Here is a 21713-nt window from a genome sequence, read left to right on the forward strand (position 1 = left end):
TAAATGATTTAAAGATTAGGGAAATAGTTTAATATTATTTTCATGTTTAGTCTTCATTCGTAAACGTCGGTTCATGCTTGTAGGGAAAGTTAATTGTTACATATGGACAATCTAAGAAGACAATAGTGCTGGAAAAGCCATTATGTTTGACTTGTAATACTTATTTAATATTGTGTGAACTATTATAAAAATAGCCAACTCGGAGAATATAATTTTTTTTTTAAGAGTTAGGGGAGGACTAAAATCAAAGCGAGAAACAAATATTATGTTTTAAAACCATAGGTCGTTGAAATGTGTAAAATAATCCAAACGAACCTTTCAAAAAAAAAGTTATATGTAAAATAATCTCATAATAAACTTTTAAATTATAATTGTCTTGATCAAAACTCAACTAACCATCAGAGAAATAGTTACTTGTTGATATTAAAGAGGTTGTTGAACCGAGTCGAGTAATAACGTAAGCAATACGCCATAAAGAAGGAGGTGTTGTGGGCATCTAGAACTGGTCGACAGCTTACCAACTCCCGCAAAACGTATGGACCTTTCAAACCGACGACGAGACCAGAACGGAATTATCGAAATCAGCGTGAAAATGGAAAGAATTTTGAGACGGCGGCAAATCTCTGCCTTCGCGATGGTGCTTCGCTTTCACAGCTGGAGGCCGAGACTGGCTGTTCTCATATCGCTACTCTTTTTGCTGGGCTTTGTGCGCAGAGGCACAACGGATGAGGCTGTTGCGCGTCCCACCGCTTTCGTCTTCAACCGCTTCAACGGAACGGAGCGACTCGTCCTGCTGGGAGTCGCTACGGAGCTCAGATCCCAATCGGTTCTGATGCTCACAAATCACTCGCACTTTCTCATGGGCCGCGCATTCTATTCGGCGCCCGTGCAGATGAAACCGCACGGGATCAACACCACCGTTTCGTCCTTCAGCACAACATTTGTATTCTCCATGGTTCCGCCGCCCAACGATGCCGGCGGCCATGGAATCACGTTTCTCATGGCGCCCACGCCTACGCTCTCCGGTGCCCTTTCAGCCGAGTACATCGGCCTCCTCAACTTCACCAGCAACGGCCAGGACTACAACCATCTCTTCGCAGTCGAGTTCGACACCAGCAAGAATGTCGAGTTCCTCGACCCAGACGACAACCACGTCGGCGTCGACATTAATAATCTCCAATCGCTGGAAGCCAAGTTCGCCAGTTATTGGGACGGAAATGGTTTCAGAGCCCTCAGCCTGAAAAGCGGCCGGAATATCCAGGCCTGGATAGAGTACGATCACCTGAAACGCAAGCTTAACGTGAGCATCACATTCGCGGGTCTGCCCAAACCGCAGAGACCCCTCATCTCTCTCGACATAGACCTGTCGGCGTTTCTTGAAGAGGAAATGTACATTGGGTTTTCCGCCGCCACGGGGAATTTCGTTGAAGACCATTATATTCTCGCCTGGAGCTTCTCCACCAACGGAACCGCGCCGCCTCTGGATGTAACCGCGCTGCCTTCATTCGCAAACGGTATCTCGGGGCGGCCGTCGAAGGGTTTCATTGCTGGGGTCACCGTCGCCTCAGCAGTTCTGGTTTTTCTGACCGCGACCGGGATTGTGATGTGGGCGAGAAGAATGAAAGAGAGAGAAGAAACGGTGGAAGAGTGGGAGCTAGAGTACTGGCCCCACAGATTCCCTTACAACGATCTCAGCGTCGCCACCAATGGCTTCAGCGAAGACCGAGTATTGGGCCACGGGGGCTTCGGCCGGGTTTACCACGGCGTTCTTCCCAACACCGGCCTGAACGTCGCCGTGAAATGCATCACGCGGGAATTCGGCGAAGGAATGAAGGGTTTCATTGCGGAGATAACCAGCATGGGGCGTCTGCAGCACCGGAATCTGGTGCAGCTGCGTGGCTGGTGCAGGCGGCAGAAGCAGCTCTTTATCGTCTACGATTACATGCCCAACGGCAGCCTCGATAAATTGATTTTCGGGAACCCTAAAGTGGTGCTGCGGTGGTGCGAGCGATATAATATTCTCAAGGGGGTCGCCGCGGGGCTGCTGTATTTGCACGAGCAGTGGGAGAAGAGGGTTGTCCACAGAGACATTAAATCGAGCAACGTGCTGTTGGACTCGGACCTCAATGGACGACTCGGGGATTTTGGGCTCGCCAAATTGTACGACCACAGTGAGAATCCGCAGACAACGCATGTGGTTGGGACGCTGGGGTACATTGCGCCGGAGCTCATTCACACGGGAAAGGCCACGCCGAGCTCGGACATTTTCAGCTTCGGTGCTCTGTTGTTGGAGGTTGCGTGCGGGAGACGGCCCGTGGATCCGTCCAGCAATGCGGAACGAGTGGTTTTGGTGGAATGGGTTTGGGAGTTGTATACGAGAGAGAGCCTGCTGGACGCTGCGGATCCCAAATTGGAAGGCGAGTACGGAGTGGAGGAGATGGAAAGAGTGCTGAAATTGGGGCTCCTGTGTTCGCATCCGGCGGCGGAGAGAAGGCCCGGGATAGGGCTCGCGTGGCAGATTCTGGAAGTGGAAGCACCTCTCCCCCCCCTGGACGTTGAGTCGTTTGTCCCCGCTGTAATGACTCCGCGAGGTTTTTTCTCTTCAAACAGCAGGGTTTCGTTTTGCAGAAGCGGATCGAAAAGCAGGCATACGTCCGGATTGGATAACTCTTTCTGCAGCACTGACAGTTGCGAACAGTCGCTTACGTCTGGCCGTTGAAGAGAGAGAAGGGAACGAATTGGCAGTGGCCATAATCGTTGCTTGTGTGGAGTCGATTGGCGGACTCAATGCCATTTGGCCAGGGGTTTGGAAGAAGACGATCGTTTAGGGGTTTGCTGGATCTCAAATTGACAATTTGTGTGTTCCACGCAAAGGGCCAGTGCAGGAGGATGAAATCTAATACCGCCTACGGGCTGATCTGGCGATTTTGTGACCGAACTTTCCATTTTTTTTGTACAGTAATCAAATGTTGGGAAATTTTCCCATGCTGTACCTTAGGATTTCGATAATTTGTTTATGTATTTTCTAAATTTTTTCTGTTACATTCAGATTGCAGTCGTGCCAAATTTCTGTTTGGCGGATCAGGGTGAATTGTCCTATGTATAAATTAACCAGGACTGAAGTAGCCTTTTCATGTATTGTCTTAAATTATTCAAATTTCAGTAGATGTGAGTTGAACAAAATAATAACTAATTTGAAACTATATTCATTTTCCTTTCTTTATTTCTATTGTCAAGTCACTTTAATTTTTCAGTTCAGCATTTTGATTTCGTACTTCTTAAAATTTTAGCAGAAAATTTCACTACAATTTTAATTGGTTTTCTATTAGGTATATAAAAAGGGTAAAAAAAGAAATGAGACTCATATTCATGCATAAAGTGATATTTTGTTCGTATATTGATGTAATAAATATAATTTAAAAATTTATTCAATTATAGACATTGTTGTCAACACTAACTTTTTGAAGTCACAACTACGACAACATGGACTTTAAACCTACAAATACTATTAGAATCCACTTCCTAGGTCCCTTTCCCTAATATAAATTGTCAAAATATAATGACAACAAACTACAAAATGTAATAGCATAATGTATTAACTAAAAATATATATAAGACGTGTTTTTAAAAAATAAAATAAATAAAATATTTCTTATGTAAATAAAAATAGTTGTTCAAAACTATAGTAAGGAGTGTTAAAGATTTTATGAAATAAAATGAAATGTCTTTAATAATAAATATAAGAACTTAAAATTGATACGTTTCTAAATGTACTTAGATATTTATAATAATCAATCTTAATTTTATTTTTCAATTACATTATAATTTTTAAAAGTTTAATCTCTCACATAAAAATATTTTTACTTTAAATTTATAGATTTAGTAATGTCATTTTTTAAGGATATATTTATATTTATACTAATATTATCAAAATCTACAAATGAATTATTTCAATAGTTTTATATATTATCCTATTTTTAGAAATAGAAAGAGATTGAGAGTTGTAAAAGTTTGATGATAGCGATATTGTTACTAGGATTCAACTACATAGTTTTCGAGTCAAATTTATTGACCTTATTTCATTCATTTAGAGACTTCACAATTGAATTTTTGAGTCAAAACTCATTGACTCATATTTTTATTGACTCAAAACCTACACAATTGAATTTTGATAGCAATATCACAATTTGACTTGGTCTAGAAAATATCTCCTACTTATCAATTAAATGATAATAAAATAAATTAGAGATGTCTTAATATAAAGTGTTATAGGTATATGAATAAATTACAAAAAAGATGAAAATAATACAAATTTATTTTATTTTGGAAGTCATTATCTCACATAGATGTAATTTTCAGATTTAATAATATTAGCATGGATTATTTCTAGATTTTAGTACACAAGACTTTTCTTTGATTGATGTTTCGAATCAATGTGCATGATCCACATTATGAAATAGAAAATAAGAAAAGAAAATTCAATAATTATTAGCAAATTAGACTAGTTACAAAGGCCTAAGGGAACACAAGACCCAAGAAAATATAGAGGATGGAAAAGGAAACTATTGATTGAATGAGAAATACAAGAGAAGACTAACAAGACCAAAACCTAATGCATAAGTTCAATAAGAAAAATGCTTAGAAAATCATCTAACAAATTACACAAAATTAGAGTAAGTAAGTTTTATAGTCCACGACACTATGCCATAGTTTTTGGGTTTACATATGGTGACAGTGATATGGGACTACCTCATACTCTTTTTCGAGAGGCGCTTAGCACTACAAACGAGGCATACATACCCTACCCCCTAGTGGGATTTGAACTTGTGACCTCTCTTTCAAGAGTACAAGTTCTCCACCACTAGGCCAACTTGGGTTGTAATTTGTCAAGTAATTTGTCAAAGATTAAATAGGTGAAAGTAAATCAAAATTTAATTGTTTAAAAGGCAACCAAGATTGATAAAATAAAGAGTTGCATAAATATAAATTATAACGTTCTCTTTTTTAATTATCTTTGTCTATTAATAATCATTTATTTCTATTCTCTTATTTTTCGCATCTAAAGAATAGATTACAGAATTTGATCGAAAATGTAAGAAACAAACTCATTTGCTTGTATTCTATAATAGTTATGCTTATAATTTTTTTAAATAAATTTTAAATATTTCTTTAAACAAAAATAAAATGAATATGATAAATGAAATAATTCTTCCTTGATTCATGGGGCTTCACAAGTTCGTCTAATTGACAAAGCTAAAGTAGAGTATGTAACAATAACAATAAATATTCAATTGAATGTTTGCATTGACATAAGCTTTTTTAAGATTAAATTATATTTCTTAATTTAATTAATAAATGTTAAAAAAAATATGACATCAAATAATACTAACTATTCCTAAGTATGTTGGGTTGTACATAGATTGGATTAGATTAACTTTGATGTCATATTTTGTAAATATATTACATGATACGTGGTTAGAGACACTCATGAAAATATTTAAGCCGGCAGGTTTTGTGTTGGAGTAAATACATTTTGTTGTCGGAAAAGTTGTAAGACTTTTACCGAATGTGAATGTGGATTATTTATTAAAAGAGAACAAGTTTATGAATTTTTTTGTTTCTAAAATGACATTAAGAAACTTTCCTTCTCTTTATTCTGTATATGTTGGGAAACTTTTTATGTCTTGTACAAATGAGCCATTGTAGGATTTTTAGAAGAAGATTAGATATGGATTCCACTTGTGAGCAGGGTTCTTTGTTTGATGTAGATTTTTCTCTCACATGGTATTTATCTGAATTTTGGGGGAAAAAACATTTTATGAAATGGATTTTATTTGTATTTTGGAAAAAGATCATTTAAGAAATGTGATTCTTTGCAAATGGGATTTGTCTACATTTTGCCAAAATATTAGTTTATGAAAGGAGATTTTTTTCTTATTAGATTATGAATTGAGACTTTTTCCGTTTTTCTATGATTTAAGCTATTCATCATAGTTTAATGGAAAAAATGAAATCATGGTGGATTCATTGACTTTTCCTTAGCTAAAGGAATGATGTGATTGAAGAGCCTCGAATGATTGTTTTAATATATTTTTCTCACAACTCTGAAGTATTAAAGTTGACATTACTGAAGATGACAGAAGCATTCCAACCAAAAAGATAATTGTAATTATTTATAGATGGGTGTTGGCTCAATGACTATGTGTAGTACAATAAATGCTAAATTGCTTTAATCTATTGTGTCTTTGTTTTTATATTAATCTGTTGTTTCTTTGTTAAATGATAGATTGTGAGTGATCACCAACAGATCAAGTACATATAAAAGGGAATAAATCATTCTATCATATTTTGTAGTGGACATATCATTAATGAGTTTTAATCTGTGTGAAAGACGACACCGGCTACGGTGCAACATATTTGCACCGTGTCGTTAACATTTCCGTCACCCGACTCCTCTGACACTTCCGTCCAATGCGCTGTTTCCAAAATTCGTCATTTCGGCTTCAATTTTGAATTGTTATAATATTATAAACCCTACAATATTAATAGATTTAAAATATTTATATAATATGTTAATATTATTATTTTTATAATGAACTATTGTAATAGATAATTTAAATTATTATGATTATTTATGATCCATTTATTAAATTTTTAATGTGTTTAATTTAAATAAATTTTTAATAATTATTATTCATATATTTTATTAATAATATGTATCTAATTTAAATGTTATTGTATTTTAATAAATTTTTAATAGATTTAAAATGTTTATATAGTATGTTAATAATATTATTATTTTTATAATAAATATTTATATTAGTTTACTATAAAATTTGATGTCGATTGTATATTAAATATTTTCCTTAGAATACAAAAAAACAAATCACTCTACAATTGACCTTAAAAATTTCTAATGACCTATTATTTATGACTTATTAAGTTTTAAAAAAAAACACATTCTTAATTAATAATAAATAGTTTTTCTAGTTAATATTTTAGTTTCAATTACATACACTAGGTATTGAAGACTTATCTCTCATTAAATTTTTTGCATTAAAATGCTTTAAAATGCTAACTATTATGTTTTTGGCATATACTTTCGATTAAGTATTGTTAAGTGAAAAAATTAATTTTAGAATTTACATCTAAGAAATTTTTTCTATACTTATTAACTTCTAGATCAAAACTTTAAATGTAAGAAGTTATAAATAATAGGTCACTAAATTTTTTTAAGGGAGTGATTTGTTTTTTTGTATTGTAAGGAAAATATTTAATATACAATCGACATCAAATTTTATAGTAAACTAATATAAATACTTATTATAAAAATAATATTATTATTAACATACTATATAAATATTTTAAATCTATTAAAAATTTATTAAAATAGAATAACATTTAAATTAGATACATATTATTAATAAAATATATGAATAATAATTATTAAAAATTTATTTAAATTAAACACATTAAAAAGTTAATAAATGAATCATAAATAATTATAATAATTTAAATTATCTATTACAATAGTTCATTATAAAAATAATAATATTATTAACATATTATATAAATATTTTAAATCTATTAAAAATTTATTAAAATACAATAACATTTAAATTAGATACATATTATTAATAAAATATATGAATAATAATTATTAAAATTTTATTTAAATTAAACACATTAAAAGGTTAATAAATGGATCATAAATAATCATAATAATTTAAATTATCTATTACAATAGTTCATTATAAAAATAATAATATTAACATATTATATAAATATTTTAAATCTATTAATATTGTAGGGTTTATAATATTATAACAATTCAAAATTGAAAATATTATATATATTTTAGCTTGAAAATATATAAACCTACAATATTATCATGAAATGAGTATAACGTAACAATTTAAGTTTTAAAATTATATAAATGAAATTAACACCTTCATTTTTAAATCCAAAACTATTAACATATAGTATGATTTTTCTTGGGAGTAGGAAGAAATGGCGTGCGAAAACGGAAATCGAAACTACGGATTTTGGAAATAGCGCATTGGACGGAAGTGTCAGAAGAGTCGGGTGACGGAAATGTTAACGGCACGGTGCAAATATGTTGCACCGTAGCCGATGCCGTGAAAGACATCAGAGGTGTCCTACATTTATTTGATAGGACTTTTCTTATACATATCTGATTGGATGGGCACCAACTATAGAGTGGTGCCAAGTCTAGCCCATGCCTAATGGACATGTTGTGTCATCCATCCACCTTGACATATTCATCCTTCGAAATTGGGTGATAAGCATCGAAAGAATTTTTTTTTAACTTATATATAAAATTATGTTAACGAGAATGCATAATGTTTGATTAGAATTTCTTGGAAATGGTCATGGAAACATTTGGAGATAGAATCGAGTGAGCGACAATTTGAATAGTAATGATACACCAATTTCTATATATGTTGTTGGACAGCTTTAAGTGGGAACATGAAGTGTGACAATTTCTATATAGGTTTAGAAGATATCTCGTTGGACGTGTTTAGATGTGAACATGACAAGATCAAGTGTGGCAAGCTTTATCCGAGAATGACCTTCACCTCAAATAATGTGAGTGAAGACAAACTATGGAGCCCACAATATGAGGAATATATGTTAAGAGGAGTGATATGCCCACGTGATTAAGGGGTCGCTCCATGGGTATCATTCATTTTCTAAAATTTGCACGGATAAAACAAAAATTAGGGCTCCACATACACGTGTTATATCCAGATAAAGGAGGCGGCTTCAAACTTTCTAGGTGGACGGAAACAAGTCTATATAAAGGAATGACATATTTGACATTTAGCAATCAAAGCCGTTTTGGCATTAAACTTTCCGTTCAAAGGATTTCTTTGGAGTTGCATTAGCAAGATATGGATGGGAATGCAAAAAGAGAACATGGAAACATACATTTAGATTTAGCGTATAGGTAATTTTAGTGCTTCTTGTAATATATTATAGGTGAATGTGCAAGAAAAATTCAAGGGATGGTTTATGTAGGTGATGGTGAAACATATGAGACATAAAGGCACCATCTGAATTTTATTGTTTGGTTTAAGTTTATATATATACTATCTAATAAATTTAAAATATAATTCAACCCCTTAAAAGTGGTTTGGCCATAATACCAAACATTACAAATTCACATGTACACTATCAATATGTATTTAAATAGGATCTAAATGAGATTTTTAAATAATAGTGATGTCAACTCTCTAGTTTGATAATTGAAATTTTATTGGATAATATATATGCCTTTTAAATCCATTTTCAACAAGACTTTTTGTCTTTCTTTGATTGTCTTTCTTTGAGGAAAAAGAGAACAATTTTCCATTACAATTTTAAATAAAAAATTGTACCATTAGAAATCAACATAAAAACATTTGTGTGTGTGTGTGTGTGTGTGTGTGTGTTGAAGTTCAATATTATTTGATTAATTTAATTTAGAATAAGAAAAAAGAATGAGATCCATTTCTTTTTGTTCATGGTCTATATATTCCTCTGTTTCGATCGAATAAATTTCTCTTCGGCATAAATAAAATGCAACTTTCGTAGAATAAAGTTACCATACTATATGAAAACAAGCAGTAGAATGATAGCTATAGAGATTTAGTTTGGAGATTAGCCCTGTGGGACAACCAACGTGCATGCAAAATGAGCCCTTAAGGTAGGCAAGACCCTACCCTTGCATGCCCCCTTTCAGATTATTGTGGGGCTATGGGCCAACAGAGGTTTGTAGAATGATAGTCAATGGTATTTGAAATCGTAGAGGCATATATATATATATATATATATATATATATATATATATATATATATATATATATATAGAGAGAGAGAGAGAGAGAGAGAGAGAGAGAGAGAGAGAGAGAGGTTACAATTATATGAGAGAAAATAGTTGAACATTTCTTGAAGTTTGTATTGAACATTAAAAAAAATTAGAATATTGTTATGTATTAAATTTTAATATTTATAGTTATGAGGATGGCATGTATTATTATTATTGAGACATTTGAACCTAGAAAATCACATCTTAGTATGCAATGGGTACATCGAAGAAGAGTGGGAGGTCAATTAGGAGAAAATTTGTTCCATTTTTGTAAACATTGTACTATACATGTACTCTCTCTCTCTCTCTCTCTCTCTCTCTCTCTCTACAAGAACAAGTTATAGAGCCAATAGATCTTTTCTATGTGCAAGAACAAGTTTGAGAGTCATTAGATCTTTTCGAGGCAATACAAGAGTATTTTTAGAATCGATGGAAGTTTCATTGGAAAGTGTTGGGCACACATCGCCATTATCAACCTATCCCTAGGTATAGGTTGACTTTCAACGTATCCCTAGGTGTAGACGAGTTTCAATTTGTCCTTCCTATTTTTGGCTAAATGTTTTTGAGCATGTGCATTTTGTCTTCTTATTTCCATTTTTTTAAGTTTCAGCTATATATTTATTCATGTCAACCTATTTTTATCATCCTTTTAGTAATTTTCTTAATGAATAAGTTGCATTACTTAGGTATTATTCCACTTCTATCCATCATTTACATTTTAAAGAAGAACATATTTTATTCCTATTAAGAGCTTGTGTCAACCCTTGTACCTAGTTGGAGTTTTTTTTCTTTCTAATGTGCAAATTACAAAGTGGGGAGTAACTTAAATCATTTCTCAGTAAGTGTACTAAGTTGTTGGTCAAAAAAGTGCCCACTGGATGAAAACATACTTTTTTACAAAATGCATGTATGTATTATTTAAATTTTAAAATAACATGCTTGGGTTATGGATAGATAAAACCGAACCTAAAGTTCTTCAAAATGCATATGTGTTTTGAAGAAATTTTTAGCTCTTCAAAATGCATACACACGCAATTTGAAGAAATTTTAGTTCTTCAAAACATATACACATTTTGAATAACTAAAAAGAATTTTTTAGCTCCTCATAGTATGTATAGGTTATGAGGAACTCTATGTTAGATTTTAGTTAGCCATACCATCTTAATAGTTTATAGAACCTACATACGTTTTTGTTATCTATGAATGAAGCTTCTTCGTAAGACATATCCTAAATAAAATCTAGAGAGAGAGAGAGGGGTGATCCCACAATAATGGGTTCCACTTTTTGACCAATTTTGACACTGAAATCAATATTTTTGCAACAAATGCCATGTTCAAGTGACTATATCTCAAAAACTATAAATAATTTTAAGATGACATAAACTAATGATTTTGAGTACTCTATTCCTACTTTGTAACCATATTTTTTAATCTAAAAAAAAAATCATTTATGTTAATTTTTCATCTCCTTCAAAAAGTGGTACATAATAAAATTCAATATTTTAAAAGAGTGACAGTCTATTTGACACACATAACTTTTTTTCTAAAAATGATAATGAAGTAATTCTTTCAGTGTTAGATTCGTAACATCAATATCCAAAGGATGCATTTGGTTTGATTCATTTTGGTTGAATATTGTATAGTTTATGACATTTTGAAGTGACACAAATCGTAATTCAAACATACGTTCCGTTTGACACAGATAATTTGAAGTCAATTTATCAAAAACCTTTTTTTTTTTTTAATAGAAAGGTATCTCAATAAGCTAGTTCCTACATTTTTTTTTTTTTTTAATTACCTAATTTACTATTTTTCCAAGGTGTCAAAGTCGGTTGATGTTCAATTGGTAATGAACCTATGACGAGTTAAACTCATATTTGAAAGCCTTAATGATTAAAATATGTATTACAATTATAGTCATTAGAAAGCTTGCTCCGAGCAACACATTTTGACATTTTTTATTTTACAGTAGGAGATTATTTATCTACAATTATGGGTGTCGAAAGAGCAAAAAAAAAAAATTAAAAGAAAAAAGGGCCCAAAAAAATTTAATTTTGTATGTTCATTGCGAACATATGTAATATGTTCACATGAACATATGACCCAAAAAAAGGGTAAGAAAGACATTTTTAAAATGTCAGAAGTCGATGTTTCATATGTTCGCACGAACATATTTATTACATATGTACGCAGCGAACATGATTTAAAAAAAAGTTCACAGAGAACATAATAAGTATGTTCACTGCGAACATATGGTAAACTCAATTTTCCATTTTGCAATTTTTTCCATTTTTGTTCGTCCCACTAAAGTGGAACCCATTATTGTGGGTTCACCCAGACACAAATAGAGAGAGAGAGAGAGAGAGAGAGAGAGAGAGAGAGAGAGAGAGAGAGAGAGAGAGAACAAGATAGGGGGGAGGGGGGGAGAAAGAGATAGAGTGGGAGAGGGTGAGAATAGGATAAAGAGAGAAAGAGGGAGAGAGAAGGGGGTAGGGAAGAAGGAGGGTAGGAAGGAAGGGGGGGGGGGAGAGAGAGAGAGAGAGAATTATGGCTTATAATAGATAGGGGTGTTGACAAGGGAAGGAAGATGAGAGAGAGGAAATGAGAAGAGAAATGCATGTATACAAACATAGATACATATATCTATATAAATATGTGTATATAAAACTATCGATATGCCTATACACATACATAGACATATATTATATGCATAAATTTATACATAATTATAATGTATTCTTAATTTAGGAGCACTTTTTTTTTGTCTTCATTACATATATAGGTTACGTAAACCATAAAATTATGCCATTAAATCTACAAAATGCATGTATGTGTTTTGTAAAATTTGAAATGTGTCTTTTTCTTTTCAAAACCTGAGTGGGTTACAATGTGCACCAAAACCCGTACATGCTTTTTCTTGGTTAAAGGGTTGCTAAACAATCATAAGGCTTGAAATGTTATTTTCCCTCCATTTTAGTCCCTTTACACATTTTATCATCTTCCAACATGATTTCTCGACTTCATCCTCATTAGGTTTACAAATGATCAAGTGGGCATCTCTAAAATTGCCACCATATTCTCCCGCATCTTCTTAGCTTTCTAAACATGTAATTTTTTCTATTTTTGGACAACATTAACATAGTGAACTTTAATTTTCTTTACCATTGTCGCTATAGGTCTCACAGACATATGTATACCATTTCTTTAATAAATTTTGATCTACATGACCAAATACAAAAAAAATTACATATTATTGTTATACACTTGAATCAAAAGACTTTGAAAAAAAGATCGCATTTTTTATTATTTTGATGCAAGTTATGCCTAGTGCATGCAAATAGGTATCATATTTTCATATGCGTTCACTTCAAGAACTCATAAAAAAATTTATCAACAATAAATTATAAAAAATACATAACTTCTAGGTCTCACTCTTATCTACCATTCTACCAAACATTTTTTCAAAATATTAAATTCAACTACATCTTTTGTTGAGCACACAAAAATAGCTATGTTATATTTTTTGGAAAAATCAAGAAAAAAAAATTGTGTGCAGAGGGTTTGACCCTCTTAATATTATTTATTTTTTAAAAACTTTAGTAGTTTCGAAACTAGATTCAGAGTACTACAATTACTATTTTTTTACACATCTTCTAAGTTTGATTCAAGACGCTCAAATTTCTCTTTAAGAAGTCCAGGTTTACCCAATTTCAAAAAATAAGGGGTCACTTATACCTTCCTTTTTGCATGTCATCTTTGTGCACTTACCCATAGAATTGCTTCTCGTTCTTGATTGTACATTTTGGTGAACTTGATGTTGGAAATCTATTAGGAAATTAAGATACTGGGGGGGGTGAAGGGGGGTGAATCATGATCTATAAAACTTTTGATCTTTGAAACAAATATCAAACTATCACTACTAACCCTTATCTTAACAATATCATAGATCACATAGATAATTACTACAATGATATGTTAGATATAATCTACTGATCAAAATGATAAGCTTGAAAGTAAATGATAAACACATAACACAAAAGATTTGATTACCTAGAAACCCTCCAAGCTAAAGGTAAAGTTAAGTTTGTAGTTGCAGTCAGATAGATTTGATCATGAGATACATTGTTGATGGTAAATCATCATTAGATAAATATTCTTATATATATAATCTAGATACATATATTATATTTAATATTTAATATTATATATATTATACATATGGTTATTTATATTATGAATATATTAACTAATGATGATTAACTATAGACACATGTCTCTTCATCAGACATGTCTCCTCCTCTCATATTTATGAGTCTTCAAATCTACATTTGGAATATATCAATTACATTAGCAATGGCAGCACATTTGCAGAAAATTATCCATGTTACTCAACATGGTATTAGAGTAGGCTGTTGGGAATGATTAGAATGCCAAAGTCTAAACTTAACAAATAGTTAAAGAGGAAACCCTGCTATAAATTATTTTCATGGAAATAATAGAATGTCTCTATGAGAAGTAAATTAGAGCATTTGACATTCAAAAAACTTTTCCAAACTAGAGTAAACAAATAATTATTTACAAAAGGTTCCTTCCACATATGGGTGACGACTCTATTAAGGAGGAGAGGTCACGAGATTGAATCTATCTATTTATTGGTTGTAAGAACTTGTTGTTTCTTTCTAGCTGTCATAGTGAAATTTACTTTGGCCCTTAAAGATCATAAATTAACAGAACCAAAAGGAATCTAATATCAAAGTAAAAAATATTTCTAGTATTGTGGAGCCTCGTATTCTAAAGTTGGGTGCAAAATAGATTTAAGTAAAAAAAGATCTATCAGACTATTATCAATGACAAGAGCCTGTGCATGCATAATCTCATCAGAATATCAATAATTGCCATAATCAATTATCAAGGAAGCATTATCAAAATTACTTTCTTGTAGATATTGTGACCCAAATACTCTGAGTATTCATTCTAGATATGTGATAATTATTCATGAGCTATCTATGTTCAATGATTCATCCTTATATTTGATAATTTATATTGCATCTGCAATGGACATTTGAAGGATCTAAGTTGAGAGTTGTGTGAGATAGATGAGCATCTTCTTGACTTGAATCATCGACAAATATCACAGTGGATGACCAAACTTAATAGACACTACCAATGTTATGATTGGAAATTTATGATGGTAGAGATAATAATCGTGGGCCCGAACCTATGGAAATTAACTAGTTGATTTATCTTTTGCACTAAATATGGGAAGTTCATACTATCAAATGATATTGGTGGTCATGGGTGATGTGATTCAAATACCTATCTAGAATATCATTGTTGTCTTGCAAAACTACTTAATTTTAGGAGTACAAACAACAAGCACAAACTAGGTGATTAAAAATAATAATAAATAAATAAAATTCTATCAAGGGATGCAATTGATATAATAGGAAGTGATTGTTTGATCTGTTCTGCAGATCCAAGTTAGAGACAAGAATAGATAATTATTTGGATAACAAGGTAACAAGTAAAAGAAACTATTGAGCTTTCAAATGGTTGCATGAGACATATTACTAAGTAGTCAAATATGACGATAGACATTAAAGTCAAGATGGATACTAAAGTGATACTAATGGCATGTAAGGACATATTAATATGGGATCTAAGCCAATAAAGATGGTAAAGATTGTGTTTCCAGATTTCATCTATAGGCAGAGAAGTCTCCACAATTGATTTTAATACAGTATCAAAGACCAGTGCTTAGTTTCACTCTTGCTGTTGGATGATTTGGAGAATAGATATTGGCATACCATGGATGGGTTTAGAGAAATGGGCCTTAGACTATTGGTTTGATGATTTTAAATAAATGGATGCATCTCTCATGGTACCTACAATTAGGATCAAATACCCATTTCAAACTAATTATCGATATAAATTGTTCCACAATCTACATTTACAATGATGAAGATTCTCAAGTGATTATAGACAGTCGATCTGATTGCAGCACTCAAAACTTGACGAGTTTCATTAGATCTGCCTCATGCAATGACCTACGTTGGCTAAAAGGGTATGTATTGTTGAGATAATGGGTGTTGCACACATTGCATAATATTGTTATATTTTATTATTTTATTTTATTATGTAATGTTGTGCCTAGATGGACGTGCAACATGTAAAGATTTTCATAGAATATTCTTGATGTGTTGTATTGTAACATTGTGAAAATATTTCATGTAATTATTTAATATTGGGAAACAGAATTAAATGCCCAATATTAAATGTGGGGTCAGTGGGTTAGGTAGCACATGGTTTTAGCACATGGTTTATGTAATACCACTTAGTGGTTTTGTGAGACTTGTTACTATATAAGCAGCCACAAGGGTAGTTGTTGTAGTGAGAAAGAGTGAGAAAGGCAAGAGTCGAGCGGGACAAGGCTTGATAGGTTAGCCAAGGGAGCATTTGTGAAGGTTGGAAGCATGGCATGGGATGTGTGAATTCATGCGTGTTCACATAGTTTGCTCAATTGTGGCTATGGCCATGAAGGCTTTCATGGTTATATTGCAATCGTACTTTTGCTAAATAATACATGGTGGTGGATGCTTTTGGAGGCTGGGTTTTTCCCTCAATGAGGGTTTTCCAGGGTATATCTTGTGTCACAATTTTGTGGGTATGTTGTCTATTCTCTTGCATGTGGATTTTAATTCCATACTTATTTCAGATCTATTATGGGTTATGTGGAAACGGTTATATTCTTTGTTGCCAAGTTTCCTTACAAATGGTATCAGAGCTATGGTTTTATTGTTTGTAACCCTAAATTGAATCCATGGGAATGCATGAGAGGATAAAAGAAAGGGCAAGATATATGAATGATTTATTGCAGGTCTGAAGGTTTTAGATTTGTTGTTATGATGGGATGTTAAAAGATTTGGGCATGTGAAATTGTTGGACAAAAAGATTGTTCGGATGTTTCATTTAAATGAGGGTTTTAGGGGGAGCTTGCAGAAATGACCTCCTGGGTAAAAACAGACCTCGCCATTGGATCCAGGTTGATATTTCTATAAATTTTGATATATAATATGCCCTAGTTTGGCCATGTTTAGAGGAAATGAAAGAGTTTTTTGGTTTCAGCCCATGATGGCCATCACATTTAATCCCGTGGGAATTTTCGTCACAAAAAAAATAAAAAAATGAAAAATTGCAATGAAAATGGTAAAAAGACTATCTTAGTAAAATAGCCATAACTTTCTCTCAAAATATCGGATTTCAGAGTTTTTATAGGCGTTGGAAAGCTAATTCAGAGCACTACAACATGGTGTAGGTTTGGTTCTATGATTTTAAAATTTTGTTAGGTTTTAAGAGCCCTAAAAGTAGATGTTTTTTATTTTGAGCACGGATTAAGACATAACTTGAGCATACAGAGTCGGATTTTAGACTTTGAGTAGTCAACGGAAAGCTCTTGGAGAGCTCTACACATTGGTTTAGATTTGGTGCAAGTTTGGCATGATTTATTTGGTGATATATTAATCTAAATAGTTTATAGGTATATTTTGACTATGGTAACATTGTGAGTTTATGGCATTGGAGATTTAAGATTTGATGTCATTGTATACTCAGTTCATTATTTCAAATTGGTCTCATGATGATATGGTTATCATTTGGCTTGAATATGTATGATGACTTGTTGGATCTACAAGTTGTGCAGTATTGTAAGCAGTCTATACTTACAGGTTGCATTTATAGCTTGGTTATGTGTTGTCTTTGCCCATTGATCTTTCATTATTAATGCATATTCAGATTGGTGGCTTGGATTTGGGTTGTCTATGCCCTAAGTCACATGATTTACTATTTTCTTCATGTAGAAGGGATGAGATGTTGTTACCAGGTACAGTCATGGTGGAGGATTGTGGTTGACTATTTTATGCTGACAGGTTGGACATATCGAGAGCCATATGCTCAGTTCATGGATGTGATCATGGTGTCATATATTTTGGCATGACATGATTGGATATATAGGTACATCCTTGATGTTCATTAGCTTGGATTTTCTGATTCAGTTATGGTGGTATATCTTTTTGGTAGAGGATCATGGTTATTTGATTTGTTTTAAGGAGCTCATGATGTGCACTTTGAGTTCTTTGTTAGTTTGATGCCTTGGTTGATTCTCATGGTTAGAGGATGGTTTGTTCATCATATGTCATGGATAACTTGGATACATGGTTTAGTGGGAGCTTGTGACAGTGATGGGGTGACAGTGCAAGATTAGTTCCTGGTTTGGTTTTGGATCTTCATGTTGGAGATGGATTTTATGATGCCATAGGTGACTCGGTACCACGGTTGAGTGGGAGTTGTTGGCATTGATATATTTATTGAGTGTTTGTAGATGTTGGAGGTTTGTCTTAGATCCTATTGCTATAGAAGTGTCTTTGACATTTGCATGGTGAACTTGTTATCTTCATGGTGTGTGGAGATGGTTCTTCCTAGTATGTGGAGATGGTTTTCTTCATGGTGTATGGAGATGGTTGCATTTTGAGGACTCACAGGGTTCTTGGCAAAGGTGTGGTTTATGCTTTTATTTGGCATGTTATCTTTAGTGTGAGGATGATTTCATTATTATGTCATGGTATACTCTTGATACACGTTTAGAGTTGTGACATGTTATGGTGTGTTCATATGGAGCATGTTATCTCTTTAGTTGAGATGGTAAAATCATGTTGTCATGTTTATGTTCCTAAGGCCATGGTTGGAACTTTGACATTGATCTTGATTTAGTCTCTTGGTATTGAGTACACTGATCATAAGTTGGATACTTCATGATATTGCTATGTTGCATTTGGAGTTGGCATGGATTGATTGGTTACAGGTGCTCATGGATACTTAGAGACGGTGGTGATGCTGATTTCTCTTGGATTAGAGAAGTATTTGTTGGGATGGTTGATGGTTTCAACAAGAAGTCCGAGGGGCAATCACCTGATATGGACTTCAGAGGAGATTTTTCTTAGATGAGTCTTCGTTGGAGACTTGGGTATCTTGATGAGCATTCTCATTCCCCACTCTTGGTCTACTCGACGGTTTGCTACTTGAGAGGTATAGCCCATTGTTTTTCTCAGGTGCATTATATTTATGCTTGTCTTTCATAGATATGGATCTTGAGCTATGGTACATGAGTTAGTTCTGGAGGGTTCGTTTGAGAGATGGTTTAGCATTGGTTATCTCCATGTGCATATGTTGTTATGATGGTTGACTTTGGGAGATGGTTTTATATTGGGCATATTCCTTGGATTAGGAATGGTTTTTGAGTTTGATCTTCTTGTGAGAGGCTTACATCCATGATGAGTTATATGGTATGGTTTGTGTGTTGTTGAGGCTTCTTGTTGGGGTTTAAAGGAGGAGATCATACTTGCATAGTTTACATCTGGAGGTGTGTGTAGAAAGACATGATACAGGTTATGATTTGAATGGTTTCTCTGGTCTTGGTTATCTTCCTGAATATTCAGTTTTGCCTACATTGGATTTGAGATTGGTTAGAGATTGTGATCACTAGTTTGTGTTCATGTATGTCATGTGAGAGATGATATGGTTATTCCGTTATCTCTTTCCTCTGTTGGTTGTGGAGAATTTGGGAGACTGTTGAAGACTTGTTATAAGAGTTGTTCTTGCAGGATATCAATTTATGTATTGTGGATGTCCTTGATACTACATGGATTCACTTCTTTGAGATGTGTTGAGTGGATCGGTTATAGATTTGACATTATCTTTTGCAGTGGGAGCTTCTTGGTATATATGTGGTAGGTATTGCTCTTGAGGCTTGTGATTGTAGGTTATAGATTGGATATGTCGGTGATATGAGATTCACTTGTTATACCTTTGAGGTATGTATAGTTGGATGGGTTTGGCACTTGCTGTGGGTGCTATTTTAGCTATGGATATTTTGACAACTATGGATACATGTGATTACCTTTGGATCAAGTTTTTTGTGCTTAAAATTTTAGTTGGTACAAGATTTTATGATCTTCTAATGCAACAGGTTGGGTGGCTTTCTCTTTGGATGGCTTCTATGTATGTCTAGTGGTGGTGGCATAATAGGAGGTGAAATCATTCATGTTTGAGATGCTGGATACTTTGATTTTGTTGCGGGTACCAGGATGGAGCACTTGGTGTATTTTGATCCATGATGGTGGATGTGTTGGGAGGGATTGTTCCCTTGTTCATTTGTGTGGCTATGGATTGACCCTATGCAATGTATACAACAAGTGGGAGATTGTTGAGATAATGGGTGTTGCACACATTGCATAATATTGGTATATTTTATTATTTTATTTTATTATGTAATGTTGTGCCTAGATGGACGTGCAACATGTAAAGATTCTCATAGAATATTCTTGATGTGTTGTATTGTAACATTGTGAAAATATTTCATGTAATTATTTAATATTGGGAAAAAGAATTAAATGCCCAATATTAAATGTGGGGTCAGTGGGTTAGGTAGCACATGGTTTTAGCACATGGTTTATGTAATACCACTTAGTGGTTTTGTGGGACTTGCTACTATATAAGCAGCCACAAGGGTAGTTTTTGTAGTGAGAAAGAGTGAGAAAGGCAAGAGTCGAGCGGGACAAGGCTTGATAGGTTAGCCAAGGGAGCATTTGTGAAGGTTAGAAGCATGGCATGGGATGTGTGGATTCATGCTTGTTCACATAGTTTGCTCGATTGTGGCTATGGCCATGAAGGCTTCCATGGTTATATTGCAATGGTACTTTTGCTGAATAATACATGGTGGTGGATGCTTTTGGAGGCTAGGTTTTTCCCTCAATGAGGGTTTCCCAGGGTATATCTTGTGTCACAATTTTGTGGGTATGTTGTCTATTCTCTTGCATGTGGATTTTAATTTCATATTTATTTCAGATCTATTATGGGTTATGTGGAAATGGTTATATTCTTTGTTGCCAAGTTTCCTTACATGTATCCCATGGCAAAGTCCAATCACATTCTCAAAAGTTTGAATTTTTGCTGCTATAGACTACCTTTCATAATGAATAACAAAGTTGAATGATACAAAAAAACTTCACTGAGATATTATTAATTTCTGAATATAAGAAAGGTTTGAGGCAGAAATAAATCCACCATTCAATAAAGACTATGGTTTCCAATAGAGATGAAATATAATTGCACCATATATTTGGGTTATTAATTCGTCATGAACCTATAAATATAAGTTTGGATGACACTCAGTGACAAAATTATCTAAGGAATACATTCTTTCATCCAGTGATAGATCGCCAAGAGGAAGCATCAAATATGGAGGACATTTATTGTTTTATGTCAAAGTCGCAATGTGAACTTGGAATATGAATGACAAATACAAATTATAAAGAATTGGTAATGAATAACATCGGTGTGATAATGTATCTATGCCAAATATATCCATGGCTAATAAACTATATCAGTTAGTTCAGTTTACAGAGGCTTTTCTAAATTCCATCTATAAATTTCAATGATATTTGGAGCATATCATTGGTGGAAGATATTCATTTGGGCTACGGACATGATCTTGGAATATGAAGAGCATTCTTTGTACTAAAGGCATTCTTTCTATGAAGAGCATTCTTTGTACTAAAGTAATTCTTTCTCCACTAGCATATACAATCATTTCATCGAGCATAAAATTATTAAGTCCTTAGCAAGTATGAAGACAATATTATGGAGGAACTTGGAACAAAGGTTGATAGCCAAACCACAAGTGATGATCATGTTTGACTAGAGAGAAAATAATCAGCATGTAAACTTCTCGACAAAAGAAGACGGATATTCAGATCAATTCTTGAAATGAAGAAAGTAACTTGAAGAT

General features: G+C 33.4%; 1 pseudogene across 1 annotated transcript; it reads left to right on the forward strand.

Moving 5' to 3' along the window:
- The first annotated feature begins 444 nt into the window (after positions 1 to 444).
- LOC149550315 (L-type lectin-domain containing receptor kinase SIT2 pseudogene) lies at positions 445 to 3042 on the forward strand (annotated as a pseudogene). Its single transcript, XR_016354191.1, has one exon. The product of XR_016354191.1 is annotated as an L-type lectin-domain containing receptor kinase SIT2 pseudogene (transcript).
- Positions 3043 to 21713: the final 18671 nt, after the last annotated feature.

The sequence above is a fragment of the Cupressus sempervirens genome, chromosome 7, assembly GCF_028749045.1.
Source record: "Cupressus sempervirens isolate cs-2001-9-10 chromosome 7, ASM2874904v1, whole genome shotgun sequence".
NCBI classification, from domain to species: Eukaryota; Viridiplantae; Streptophyta; class Pinopsida; order Cupressales; family Cupressaceae; genus Cupressus; species Cupressus sempervirens.